General features: G+C 41.3%; 1 non-coding gene across 1 annotated transcript; it reads left to right on the top strand.

The window, feature by feature from the left end:
- The first annotated feature begins 14,814 nt into the window (after window positions 1-14,814).
- On the top strand, window positions 14,815-14,886 carry trnae-cuc (transfer RNA glutamic acid (anticodon CUC)). The gene has a single exon. It is a non-coding gene; the product is annotated as a tRNA-Glu (tRNA).
- The last annotated feature ends 26 nt before the right edge of the window (window positions 14,887-14,912 follow it).

The raw sequence follows: 14,912 nt of genomic DNA on the forward strand, positions 1-14,912 counted from the left end.
TCAATAGCCTTACTAAAGTTACATCAAGCGACCTGCTCAAGACTTGACAGAGCAAACCTGCACAAGCAAAAGTGCCTTTTAAACATTTCCTGCAGGTCATCTAACGCCTGTGCTGCAGCTGTCAGATAAATATAGAAAACACAATCAAATTTGAATAAAAGAGGGCAAGTCTGAAAGGGAAAATGCAAAAATCCAGTGAAAGTGGAATAAAGCATATGGCACTTCTCCATTTCTGCAACAGTGCAAAGAACATCAGTGTAACGTTCAACAATGTCAACCATTAGCTAAGGGTTAAGCTCCTCAAGAAAGCCGCAGAGGTGCAGTTCTTCGTAATCCTGCAGAAGAGTTCTCACAAGCATTAGGAATAAAAGCTCATTGTTTTGCATTTATTGCCCAATGCAGCTTATTGTGTAACTGTATTATAGCTCCACAATGGTGCTTTGACCGCTGTTCCACTGTCACCTCAATCATTGTCTCATGCTGCAGTGAAAACTAAAAATTAGCAAGAGGTTCCTCAGCAAACAAACAAGCTGGTTTAGGTAGGTAGGCCTTAGATCTACATTCATTAATTTAGCTATCACTTTATAGCATAATAATAATAATTGTTATTATTTAAACAGCTGGGTAAATTTTACTATAACAGTTTAGGGTAATTATTATATGTTGGTGGCACAACAACCAGCTCCAACCTCCTTGAGGACAATATAAAAGCCAAAGGAAGAAGCTTTTGAAGATACATCAGAGGTGCACTCTCTATACAAGAGTTCATGTAGCTGATGCATTTCCTCAAGGTGACCTAGTATTGCACGATGTAAAAATTATTTGTAGATTTAACTGGAGCAACTCAGGGTAAGTATTTTGCTCAAGGGGACTACAGCAGGAGCAGGGATTTGAACCTAGGTCCTTTGAATGCCTGGGAGCACCTCAAATAGGTCTATGAAACAATATGCTTAAAACACTGTTGCAAGGATCAGTATTCAGTGTGCATTTATGTATTTTGTATGCAACATACCTGTAGGGACCACAAATGAATAAGGAGTGCAGTACTCTGTACATTTGCACATTAAAATATTGGTCTATCAGCAAGTGCATGAATCAATAGCGCGATAATATCCAGTGCAGAAGCCTGTCTGAGAGTCCTGCGTTCGCTTATGAGGAGCTCAGAGTAAATAAGAATCTCTCTGTCTGTTTGTCTCCTTCCCTGCAACAAACACATTTGAAGGGAAAAAAAAATGATAAGGGCCTCTTTACTTGCGTTTCTGTCAGTCTGTTCAAGAACAAAGGCAGATAACCGAATCGGGCAATGTCGAGTTTGGGGGTTTACAGAGTTCACTCCTTTTTCTAGGAAAATGACAGAATAAACAAGGATTTATGGATTATATACCCTGAATTTTATTTCTCTTTAGCGAAAATGAATAAATGTGAATATACAAGACAAATTAAACCTGATCATATTAAACTCTATATCATTGCAAGGAGTGTAAGCAGCAGTTGTAGTAAAAACCTTTTGTGAGTGTTTAAGAATAAAAATGGGGGTATATATCTATGTGTACACATACAGTATATATACTGTATATATAGAAAATTTCCCCACTCGCCCCCTTTTGCGGGCGGTCTTATTCCTTCAAGCTCGGGTCCTCTACCAGTTTGGCAGAGTTGGGTATGTTCTTCAACCACGTTTAATGGGGACAATATTAAAAATCATCGCAGTCACAATTTAACGTTTGTGTGTGTGTGTGTATACACACGCTAAATTGTGAGGTGACACTGAACACAATGGGCTCTCTCCTTGTCTACGCCCAGCTCCCGTATTGATAATATACTATGATGTGGCACGTACCATTTTCTAACATCATGATTTACCGGCAATTTTTTTAGCATAGCCTTTTTATATTTTTAACTTTTCTCATTGCTTGCAATTGCAGTGCTTAGTGAAGACCTGGCTTTCTTGTCTGATTAATAGCTCTGCCTAAATGGACTATTAATCATCAGCTAAGTTATAGCTGAATGGTATGTTAATCACCCAGCCCTGAAGTTCATTACCCATGCTGTTAACTTTTTTTCCCAGGGTTCAAGTACATTAACTATTAGCGCTGATATATTTTAAGCTCACGTCCCTCAGGTATGACATTTACAATTTTCTCTTCTGATTCCATACTACCTCTCTTCTGTGTATGTACATCTGACAGTTTTTGGAGGCACCATGAATGTGACCTGGTTACTGAAAACTAATTGTCAAAGTCCCTCATTGATCAGATTGACCACATACGTTTAGAACTACTAAAGGTATTTAGTAATGGGATTTGTGTGTGCAGTTTTGGAAAACAGGTGTTGTTTTCTGGCTCAGGGATGAGACTGACTGGGGGAATTTGGACTGGGGGCTCGCAGCATTTTCCACTGTCCAGAAGACTTCACAACATTTATAGTTAAATCAATAGTTTTATTCTCAGTTGCTTATTCTTCAAAACACTAAATGCATTTTTGTTGCTTGAACACAAACCCTTCAGCCAGTACCTCTTTTTCAGACTTATTGCTCAGCAATACAAAAAAAGATACTGGGTTCCCAGGTGAAAGAAACTTGTCACATATCTTTCCAACTTCACCTCACTGGTGTAAATCATCTGCTGTAAAAATCCCCAGCGCTACATCACTGGCTCATGAGCCATTTATGGAGAATGTCATCAATGTGTTGAAGGAACATCGAGGTGGAACAAAAACACAGAGGCAACAGTATGAAACGTATTCTGAGGCTCTTCTCGGATGCTGGCAGAGATTCAGCGGCTCTGAAGGACAGAAAAGTCTCCTTCCACTACATTGGGGCCAAAACTGAGAACCTCAAAGTGTTTTATTAACTTATGAGTTATGGATAAATAACTCAATAAAGGGAGCAAGCATATTTATACACAATGCTGAGTTCCATTTCGATCCACACATCTAAAACCGATATTTGCAAATAGTTCCAACCACCTAAAACATCTATACCTGTAGCTATATCTTATTTTTGGTCTCTTGAAGGTCTGAATGCATTGTGCATTAAATTAGACTGAAAGCATCATTTCACTCAGGGTAAAGTCGGGTTTAAACTTCACACGAGAACTTATTTTGCATCCTAAGTTGTGACTTGTTTTAATTTCTTGTCCATCAGTCTCTTGGAACTGCAGTGTGAGCACAGTGCCCAGTGAAGATGCCCTGTTTGTCAAAAGAAGAATATCTTTGTACACGGCGATGACGACAGCACCTTGTTTTCTACCACCCCTGCTGTGGTACTCCGATCTCTTCAGTTTCCAAGCTGCCCTGCTTTGGTAAACCCAGATTCTTTAAATGGGTCTGTGGTTTCCAGTGCTGCTGAAATGTCAGTTAATATGTCATGTGAAACTGTAGGTGCCTACAACTGAAAAAATTCTCTGCTACTTCCTACACCCTCCATAAAACGCATTTACTTCTACTAAGTGGATGGAGACTGCAGGTGGGTGGATTTTGTGTCATTCATAGTCAGAGGCTGCAGCGGTTATCATAACAGGTCTTGGCATCATTCTCTGTCCATAAAGAGGTTTTTCACCGACAGGTCGAACCGTTGAAAATAGACCATCTCCTGTTACTCTTTCATGTGGCTCCAAGCACAAGGGGTCCAAAAATAACTTTATTTATTGACTTATTATCCATTTGTGTTGCGTCACTGTGTGTATGTATATTGGTTGCTGCTACGACGGAGTGGAATTTCCCTCTGGAATTAATAAAGTTTCATTCAGTAAGACATTGCTGGATGTCTCAGCTTACCCCCATTCCCAACTTCATGACCTGTGACACTTCATTAGCCCCATCTCACAGGGCTGTGGGGGGCGCGGTGGCGCAGCGGATTTGGCCAGGGCCCGTTGTGCTTGGGGTACCTAGCGGTGGACTGGCGTCCCGTCCGGGGTGTGTCCCCTACTCCTCCAGCCTTGCACCCTGTGTTGCCGGGTTAGGCTTCGGTTTGCCGCGACCCCGCTCGGGACAAGCGGTTGTAGACGTTGTGTGTATGCATCTCTCTCTGCAATGGACTAGGATCTCATCCAGAGGGTATATCCTTTCAGCCTTTTTCCCCGCTGATTCAGGGACAGGCTGCAGTCCCCCGTGACCAGGACAAGAGGTTAACGAAAATGCATGGATGGATAGATACTCTAGATAGAAACGGAATAAGCCAGAACACATGAACTATAACATGTCACTGCAAGAACTGTGATTTTAAAATGACAGTGTAAGCACCTAGAAATAAGCTCCAGTTCAGTTCTCTGTCTCACACAAACAGACACAGAAGATGTTTTACAATATACCAGTTTCGAACAATCTGAGGATTTGACCATGACACATTCATTTTCAGTGAATAATTGCTGCCATGTGCTCAGTGCGGTACGTGAGGGTTGGGGGGTACATTGCGGCTCTGATGCATTTCTCATTACGCACTGCACAGATAGATTGCCTTGGCACAGTGCTTCATAAACACAAAACGAGTATTAAAGTTCAACCCCTTTTGGCGACTCTTGCTCAAGCCGCTGTCACTCTGCCAAACACGTAGTTACCTTGCGGAAAATGGGCACGTTTTCATACCTTGCTGTCATACTACATTATATTACAATAATTGCATTATGATACATGAGGAAAGCTCAGTTGTGAGGAAATCTCGTGGAGAAAAGTGGGCCTGGCACAGATAAGTAAACTGAAGGTTGTGGGTTTGGGTCCCAAGAGGATCCCTGCTGTGGTAACCTGGAGCAAGGTATTGCACTGCTTCAGAAATATTTTGGCCTGCGCACAAGAAATAAGTAAAAGTCCAACAAAGTGCAGAGGAGAGAACTGTGAAGAAGCGAACAGGAGCGCTATCACGGCCAAGTAGTGCTGGGTCCTCACCAGTCCTGGGATGTGGAAGCCATTGCCCTGCACAACCTGTGAAGTACATCTCACCGTGGAAATGAGGTGTGATCCTGAGAATCTGTCATATAACCCTGCTTAGCCCAAGCTAAGACATCCTGGTTGTGGATTGGATTTATATTTATTTATTTAGCAAACACCTTTGGGACTAATTCATCACTGCTAAATGCAGTCTGATATAAGTCCTGGCTTCATATAGGGCATTATAAGTTATCCAAGAACGCAGATGCAAAAAGTCTGTAAATGAAGTAAATGTTTTTTCAAGGGGTTAAAAGCAATTTCTGTTTTATTTTCGGACAAAAAGACACTGTCATGTTTGGTGCTCTGATGGAGGACAGAATGGAATTGAAGAAAATGTTACCAGCAGTGTAACGTTCCTCCACATCGAGGTAAATACAGTCTTTCCACAGAAACTCTGGTACTTTCTCTGCAAATTCTGTGGTGAGTCAATGGAACTTCACAAACAGCTAGACAGGAAATAAGAAGAGGCAGACGTCAAATTTAGTCGAAAAAACTTTTCCACTCACAGATTTTTTTTCACTGTGCACAAGCCTAAGATCACACACATACTACTGTTAACGGATGCTACTGTATATACAAACAGCCCCTATTGCATAACGCACCTCTTCATAAACAGCAATGTGGGCATTTGCACGACTAGCAAAACACTGGCATCATTGCGAATAACTCCCTGTGAAAATTTCTGCAAAAGTAAATCGAAACTGACCAAAGCATTGTCCGCAGTTTTTTCATTTGTTCTTCTCCTGAAAATAAACATGGAATTCACAATTTAGGAAGAAACAGTGAGGTAGGTTTGCTTCCATTGATCATTATTAGATGGGGGGTGTGGTGGCGCAGTGGGTTGGACCGCAGTCCTGCTCTCCGGTGGGTCTGGGGTTCGAGTCCCGCTTGGGGTGCCTTGCGGCGGACTGGCGTCCCGTCCTGGGTGTGTCCCCTTCCCCCTCCGGCCTTATGCCCTGTGTTGCCGGGTAGGCTCCGGTTCCCCGTGACCCCGTAAGGGACAAGCGGTTCTGAAAATGTGTGTGTGTGTGTGTGATCATTATTAACACGTGAACTGTTTCCAGAAGCAGTGGTAAAATGTATTACTGATTAGAAAGGATTTCGTAATTATATAGGAGCATGAACCAATAAACTTAAAGTACATTACAAGCCCAGCCTTACACAGTAACTGTCACACTTTATGACATAATTATTCAAAAAGGTGAGAAAGTATGCAGATCACGGTAGGATGCCCAACAAAACCATAAACTGGGGTCTAAGCAGGACCTGGACAAAAGCAAAGCAGGCCTGGCCCTTGGACACATTGAAGATCATACCACCTACGGAGGAGCACTGGAGCATATTTTTAATAGCTGCTGTTTGTGATGCAGTGTGGAAGAGAAGTGGGCTTGAGATCGAACGGTCACACTACCAGGGAAATGTCCATAAGTTGGTGGCTCCGGCCCATCGGCTCCACGGACACCAGCCCAGAAATACGACGGAGCAGCTACGGCTGATGGGGACAGAGGTACGAAGCACGTAGTCAGCATCCTGCACGTGTGTGGATGGGCAGCACACTGCAGTGGGGGCAGAGAACAATGCTGCCTGTAAATGTTTGACTTGCACTCAGCATGATTTGAGTCTCACAGAAGAGGAATCATTAAACAAGATGCGAGAAGACTGATCAGTAGAGCCACTCCATACTATGTAAATTCCCAGCACTTTTCCAGTCTGTCCTCAAAAAGCAAATGCATACCTATCCGAATAGTGACACAGCAGCCTCACAGCTCCTGCGCTGTGGGTTTGAATCCAGCTCCGGCAGTACAGTATTTGCATCACCTGAACTTCTTCAGGATGCTCTTAATCCCTCTCATAACCATGTGTTTTAGGCAAATTCAATGAGCAGCCTCATTTTAGTCACTTTTTGGTATTTACTGTCTTGTTTTTTCAGTCATCACCCAAAACTCACGACTATAGGTGAGAACGGGGGCATAGATTGAGCAGAAAACCGAGAGCTTTGCCCAAAGTCTCGGCTCCTGCTTCACCACAGACTGGTGCGGTGTTCATTAAACTGCTGATGCTGCACCAGTCTGTCTCTCAGTCTCCCATTTCCTTCTTCAGTCAGTCGTGAACAAGAACCTGTGATACGTGAACTCCTCCAGCGGGGGTAGTTGTTCCCCCCTCATCTGAAGAGAGCAACCCACCCTTTTCCGGCAGATGACTCCAACCTTGGACTTGGAGGTGCTGGTTCACATGTCTGCCACTTCACATTTGCCATGCCATAAGTCAGAAACCAATTTCCTTATGAGGAATGCAGCACACTTTATGCATGAATGTTAAGATTTTCATATCTATTCTGTTTTAGTGGGCGGCTGGTGACGTCGTGGACAGAGCAGCTCCGAAGGTTGCTGGTTCGGTCCCCACCTCCGACTGTAGTGCCCTTGATAAAGGTGTTTGCCCTGCAGTTACTCCAGTGCCTTCGCCTGGCTGTGTGACTGAGTATGTAATTGTTGCCCTATGATTGATTGGCGTTCCATCCAGGACGTCCTCACCACCACCCCTTCAGTCTTGCGCCCAATGTCTCCGGGATAGGCTCTGGCTCACCACGACCCCGCTCGGGACAAGTGGTTATTGAAATTAGCTGGTGATATTCTGTTTTAAACTGTTCCTTGTAAGTACATTCAAAATGCCCTTGCCTGTTGTTCTAAAGTGTATTCATAATGAATTATACTTTGAAAGAATATATTTAAAGTGTATAAGCAGTATACTATATATATTTAAGGTCGTTTTAAGCATTATCTTAAACGGACCCACTTTCTTGCAACTTGGAATATGCTTGAGATGACCAGTTTTTTCCAAATGATATGGTCTATTCGTTCCATTTACTATAAATGCTTATCTTGGAAGCTTTACAATTTCTGCCCCCTATAAAGATAAAAGACTAGAAAGAGAAAGCAATCAATAAAGGTGACAGAAAACAAGAAAGCTCTTGACCATGTACAAGAAACACCTTCTGAAGGTCACCTCTCCTTCACTGCAATACAATCTTCCACACTTGTTCAGTAGTTATTTTGTCATGTTTCACTGGATCTGTTTACATCCATCAGATAGCACAGGAGTCATAACACACTTCCTGAAATTCCCAAAATTCTGCATCACTTAATGTACCAAACAGAACTCATTTATAAACTGGAAAATCTACATTATTTATTTACACTCCAGATACAGAATAAGGAATTTTTCATTTTAAAATTTCTTGTAGTGCTTATTTTTCTAGTTTATGCAAAATTTAAAAAAAACCAAGTTTATGTTTTCAGCTGGGAGACAGAGGAATATACTCCATTATTCTTGATATGACAGGTTTTTATATTCATTTATCCATCAGAACCAACTTATTCAGCTGCACTGGGGTTCAATTCCAGCTACAATTTTCATATGGCAGTGATCAATCCCTGACACAATCGAAATGTCTCACTGAGAAAAACATGAAGATTCATGTCACGAAATTTAAATTAATTAATTCTGCAGTGAAACTAAATTGATAAACTGTAATCCAAACAGAAGCGATGGATGATAGATCTTCTGCAATCTAGACTGGAAAAAAAGAGTTGTGCAAATTTCCTCTGTGATGATGGTTTTCGACACAATGTGCAAGGCTTCAATTCACAACATCAGGAAAATTGTTATCAGTTATGTGTTACATCATTTAACCATGAGAAATTATAAAGGCTGATAATGCCTCAATGAACAAAACTCAAATGCCCACCATCTAAACTAACTTTCAGCTCCGCCCAAGTTCAAAATCCTGGTTCTGGCAATCTGGGCTTTCTGGGGTACTCAGGGCGTATCTCCACCCCACCTATAGACTTGAAACCAGGGCCTAACCCAAGGCTACGCACTGCCTTGATACTGATGAGATACAAGAGTCTGTAACTGCCTCCTGATCTCTGTAGGAATACCAGATACAGTTTACCCTCACCTCACGAAGGAAAGGCATACCTGAAAAACCCTTCATAAGGTGATTTCTCATAAATTGAAGATGTAATGACCATCGGTTTAAATGGTAAAAGTGTTTATGCATTCCTCAGCTCCAAAACTGAGACCCATTTACAGTAAAAAAAAAAAAATCCCATTACAATAGACACAATTTTTTTGCTCACAAATACAATGAACATACAATAGATATGCCACTCAGTGTTCATGTATTCATTCAACCTTTAATGCAAAAAAAAAAAACAGCAGTAAAGACAAAGACAAAATAAGTAAAAAGAAAAACAATGACATGTTTTAAGTGAACTGGTGACTACATTTCCAATAGAATGTATTTATGCAGGCATAAATTTCGTAGATCTGATGTATAAACTGGTGAATGGCTGTAGGGAGTTAGTGCAGTATTTCTAACACTTGGATAAAGGTAAAGCCAAATACTAGTTAACCATCACCGTAAGTCGCATTGGAGAAAAGCATCTGCTGAATGAATCAATGTAAATCTAACTGCCACTTAGTTGTCGGGAGGCACAAAATCCACCTAAAGTCAGATTCTCATAATCTGCATGGATGCATCTTAGGGTGCCACTAATTACACTAGTAGAAGAGTCTGAGAAGCTGTTTGACAGTCCTGCAAATGGAAATGCCAGTAATGTGAAATAATTCCTGCCATGATGACACTGCTGGTAATTTTTCAAAACGTTTTCAGTACAAACACAGCTGATCCTCCTGTAAAGAAGGAAGGAGCTTTAGAATTAAATACCCAGAGCCCACAGCAACTCAAGAATCCTGGCTGACTTCACAGGCAACGAAGAAGAAAATAAGAGGACATGAGTGCTTACTGGTCCTGAGCTGCTTTGTGGGTGTAAGGTTTGAATCCAGGTCAGCGGATGTGGAGTTTTGTTTGAACCTCGAGATATACGTAGAAGGAAGCATTGACAAACTACTTCTGTTCCTTTGAAACCATTTGTGGTCACTGTTGATCATACTTGACTTCATGACACAACCATCAAGAACTCTCTTAGACACAGACAGGTTGCGGACTTATCTGGGAGGGGAATCAGGCCTCGGTTTCAGGTTTTAACACATGGGCTGTGATCGAGAGCTTTCTGTTTAAGGTGTTCCCATACAAAACTGGGAGGCCCATTGTAATAGTTCACGAAGCAGTTATAAAACTCTCATGAACACCTAATGTTGTGTTGCATCTTTCAACCAAGTTCATTCCTATTCATTATCACAAGTTCTACATTTCTTTTTGGACTTTATGGTGTACAGACCACATTTACCTTAGATGATACCGCACTGAGCTGACGAAACACACCACACATGCACAAAATATGAATAAAACATAAAACTGAATGAAACTGGTCATCAATAATTTTATGTGTTCAGGATTTTCATATATGGAGGATCTCATGAAGCCTTATGGCAACCAGATGAAAGAAACCCAGTTTATAATAGATAAAAGTTACCAATAGGTCTCAGCCCATATTGTTTCAGGTTAGCCCAACCGGATGGTATGCTACTGAGGAAATGGCATAAATTAAACATAACAGTCTTTTACCATATTAAGATTAATGAGATAAACTACTGATTTACATAAAAGATGAAGAAAAAAATTGTCATGCTACAAGCTGATGATTAGTAAACCTATTAATAAAATTACTAACTGCCATTTTAGGTTAAATAAAGCATATCAAGAGAAATGAGATTCAAAACTGTTTCAGATTAGTTCACATCTGTTTATTAAGGCCATCATGTACATGTGTAGCTGTAACTGCCAGGCAGCAGTTCCCATTCTTTCAGCTACCCCTGAAAACAGAAACAGATCTCGACCTGTGGAAAAGAGAAAAGCAGACTTTGTCCAATCCAGTCTATTATGAAACATATTTAACTAATCAAAGAACAACCCGAAATGCCAACATCATTTTCTTCCTGCTGGCTTGGAAGGCCTAAGGATTAGGACGCATTAGTCCACCCCTTACACAAGTGTGTTTCTCTGCCACCTCACATGCCCTGTACGGGACTGGGGGTGGTTTACACCACTACCGGACACCTTTACCACACTTCTGATTGTAATACTACTCTATTCAGAAAAAATAATCCAAACCTATATATGCTTTACAAATAGAAAGTACTGTAGAGTGTATATTCAGTAAAGACATCAAACAAAAATGTTTGGACATATCATATACAGATAAAGGTAGTGAAAAACTTTATATTCAACATTTATATGTGTTACTGTTACAGTATTTACATGTATATTAACTTACTAACATATGAAAACTTTTACATAAAATATATACAGTACATGTATATATACACACCAGATATAATTGATAGTAGATCATTTGTAATACTATGTAATATGTAAGCTGTTTCCCCATATATAATTTTCACTCAGAAATACCATTACAAATGGGTACAGGCTAAGTTGTAACAAATTAACAAACAAATGTTGTACATGACTAAGACTTTCCATGTCTGTATCCATTGAAAACACTCCAGGTACTCAAATAACTCTCCATACTCCTGGGACAGAGCAGCTGCAGAAGAGGTGACCGTCCACTCCACACCAGGTACAGCAGGGAAGACCTACACCATCTTTGCAATATGGCCAGTCTCCAAACATTGCTGGCACATCACATCCTTACAGTTCTTCTCCATGTAACCCCTACCCCCTCACAGGCAACAGGAAGGAGGCTGGCCTTGATAAAGCAGGTAGCCTCTGTTTCAACAGATGTTAAAATACATGGGGAGTGGAAGAATTCTTCAATCCCCTCAGTTCCACAGAGCAGGGGTCCAAGCTGATATGATTGGCACTCACACAACATGTCTTCCAAGCAAAAGAAACTCACTCAGGAAAGCTGTCATCTTCCTCCACTAGGAGCAAAGAATGTTTTTCAGACTGGTCTGCATCCAAGAAACTGTTGCCATCTTCATCCTCTAGATTCTCAGAGCTGTCAGCATCTTTGGGAGAACTGGGCTAACTATTGAAAAAGACTAGAAACAAAATCCCTTTGGGGACAGCAGACCAGCCACCTAAAATAAAATCCTGCAGGGGAGCAGAGATTCCCCCCAAGAGAGCTGCATTGAAGCCAAACACAATCCCGTGTTAGGCTTCACTCTATGTCCGCTGTCACCGGTACTCATGTTGAACAGAATATTCTGGTCTCTACTGTTCATTTGTCATCTTGCGACAGTTGTCCACGTAAAAATACTTTAGTGCTGTAACAGCTCATATTTGTCTCAGTTATGGTTTAACGATATCATACAGGTGCCATTAAGCATCAATGATGAGAATGAGCATATTCTAGCGCCCCCTGGGAGCAACGTATGGACTCATAAATCAAAACTCAGAGCTCTTTTCTTCCGCTGTGATAGGTTGTGGTTCAGCCCCCAACTTAAAACACAAAACTGCAATATATAACACGGTGAACAACACAATAACAATAATGTGATATTAGTAAATAACAAGACTGCAGATGGGAGAACTTGTGCAAATAACAGAGCAGAGCAACTGACAGCAGTGTGCAAAGGGGAGTGCAGGTAAAAGATGCACTCTAGACATAAACAAGATTTAAGAGATGACCAAAAGTGGTTGGGGGGGGGGGGGGGTACACCTACTTTATTTTATTGAGGAGGTGGATGACTTAAGGAAAAAAGCTGCAGAGATGATGTGAAGTCCGAGTGGTGATGGACTTGTACCACCCCCAGAAATCTTGCCAGACCTCTTCTTCACCCTGTAGGTGAACAAGTGTTGTGGACTTGCTGCAGCCTGGTCATGAAGAGGGTGGACGCAGGGTGGAACCAGATGGTGATGGCAGTGGTGAAAACACTATCAATGATGGTTATGTACAGGCTCATCAGGACACACTGTGAGATACTGAGCTCATTAAGCTGGTGTAGGATCAGTCTCAGCTGGGCTTTCCTGATGTAGGCAATGATTTGCTTGTCTCTCTCCAAGGTGTGAGTAATGGGAGTTGGCCACAGACATGGCCAGACCCTTCATTTCCAAAGGCAAGCAAGCTGGAGGTCATTTGCAGAAGCTGACTGGCATCTCCGCTGTCTTGATGGTGTGGAGCTCAAGGTTATGGCAAGCACACCACGGTGTATACTATATATACAGTGGTCAAAGAGGCCACCTTCAGACTCAGAGTGCTGCTGTAATCCCCTTGAGCAAAATATCTATCCTGAATTGCCCCAGTAAAATTGCCTGGCTATATAAATAGGTAATAACTGTAAGTGGCTTTAAAGAAAAAGGGTGAGCTAAATGAATAAAAACAAATGCCCCATTTACATGTATCTCTTTGTTTGGCAGATGTTTCCCTACAAATTGATTTTAAGAGCAAATGACAAGGAAATGTTTTTGCAGTAAGTTAAAAAATGAATTAAACTTGCAAATAGATAAGTAAAATCTCTTTACATAGCGCATGAAAGAAAAACGAACCCTTTGGCAAATACATGTCATAATGCATGATTTTGTGACCTGACATCATTGAATATGCAACGGATAATACATGACAAATGCCATCTTAACAGGTCACATTTCCGCTACTGCAGTCAGCAGTTTACACTGTACACGGTAATATGTGTATAAACAAGATAGTTTTCAAACTCCACACATATTGATTTAGGACATCAAAGAAACTGGCTCAAGAAAACAATTTTTATGCATTTATTTCACTTTCATTAAAATTACTAGAACATCTAAGTGGGTCATTTTTAAACATTACTGTCAGCATTCCTTACACAATAAATGTTCAAATATTTAATGTCTCATAATCTGAAACTGGACAAAAATACCTCATTAATCAGATTAACTGAAACTTAAATCCAGATTTTGGTTGCTTTCATTGTTTTTTTCACAAATACTAGATTGAACAACCGATTTCTTGTTAAAACCGGTTTACCTAAATGTGTTTCGGCTGCATGTTACGCTCGACAGAAGCGTGTCGTTTCGGAAGGTGCCTAAAGCCTGATGTCCTCATCTCACCCTCATCTTGAGGGGCATAAACTCTGTTATAACGTAACTAATGTGTTTGTGGAGCTGCACAGGAAAGTGTCTACTACGAGGGAAAAGTGCATTCGTTACACGCTACAAGCGCTGGTGACCCAATTTAGAGATATGCTTAAATATGCTTTATGGAAGCACATGGAACCGCGGGCCTCCAGAACATTGGTAGGGTCAGTGATGCCACTTATACAAAGTCCACCTTGCCCATTTATGCCATGATTTTTTTCAGAAATACATTCTCATTGTGTTGCAAATGTACTGAATTTTTCACGTGCAGATATTTTCCAGTTTAATTGTTTTTAATTTTCTCATTTTTCTAAGGTTTCTGGGGCAGTGCAGCGGTTAGCTCTGGTGCCTCACAGCACCTGGCCTCTGTGCCCAGGTCTGGGTTCAGATCCAATTCAGTTTGGGTGCTCTGGTTTCCTCCCACAGTCCAAAGACATGCTGTTCAGGTTCCCCCATAGTGTGAGTGGCAGAGAGTGTGTTCCACTGATGTATGGATGAGTGACCCAGTGTAAGTAGTGTGTCTAGCAGTGTAAGTCACCTTGGTGAATGGTGTGTGGGCTGATAACACTACATAGTTTGTTGGAAGTCGCTTTGGTTTGGAGAAAAGCGTCTGCTAAATAAATAACTTTACTAGAGAGGCTACTCAGGCAGGGTCACCAATATTCTTATATACAATATCAGCTAGAAACCAAGGCAACGGGGGAGATGTACCGCACAGACTGAATGGGATGGAACCTGAAGGCTATTACATTTTTATATTGTATTCAAATGTTTCTCGTGAATTCGGGAGTCGCTGCACAATGGATTTTAATTTGTTCTGCGCAGTTTTTGAACACACGCACAAAAATGTTCAGATTAACAGTAGTAAACCAAGGACATAATTTATATACCTCTTTACAGCTTCCCTGGTGGTCTAGTGGTTAGGATTCGGCGCTCTCACCGCCGCGGCCCGGGTTCGATTCCCGGTCAGGGAATTAGTCGTTTTATTACGGCAATTTTT

The sequence above is a fragment of the Scleropages formosus genome, chromosome 8, assembly GCF_900964775.1.
Source record: "Scleropages formosus chromosome 8, fSclFor1.1, whole genome shotgun sequence".
NCBI lineage: Eukaryota > Metazoa > Chordata > Actinopteri > Osteoglossiformes > Osteoglossidae > Scleropages > Scleropages formosus.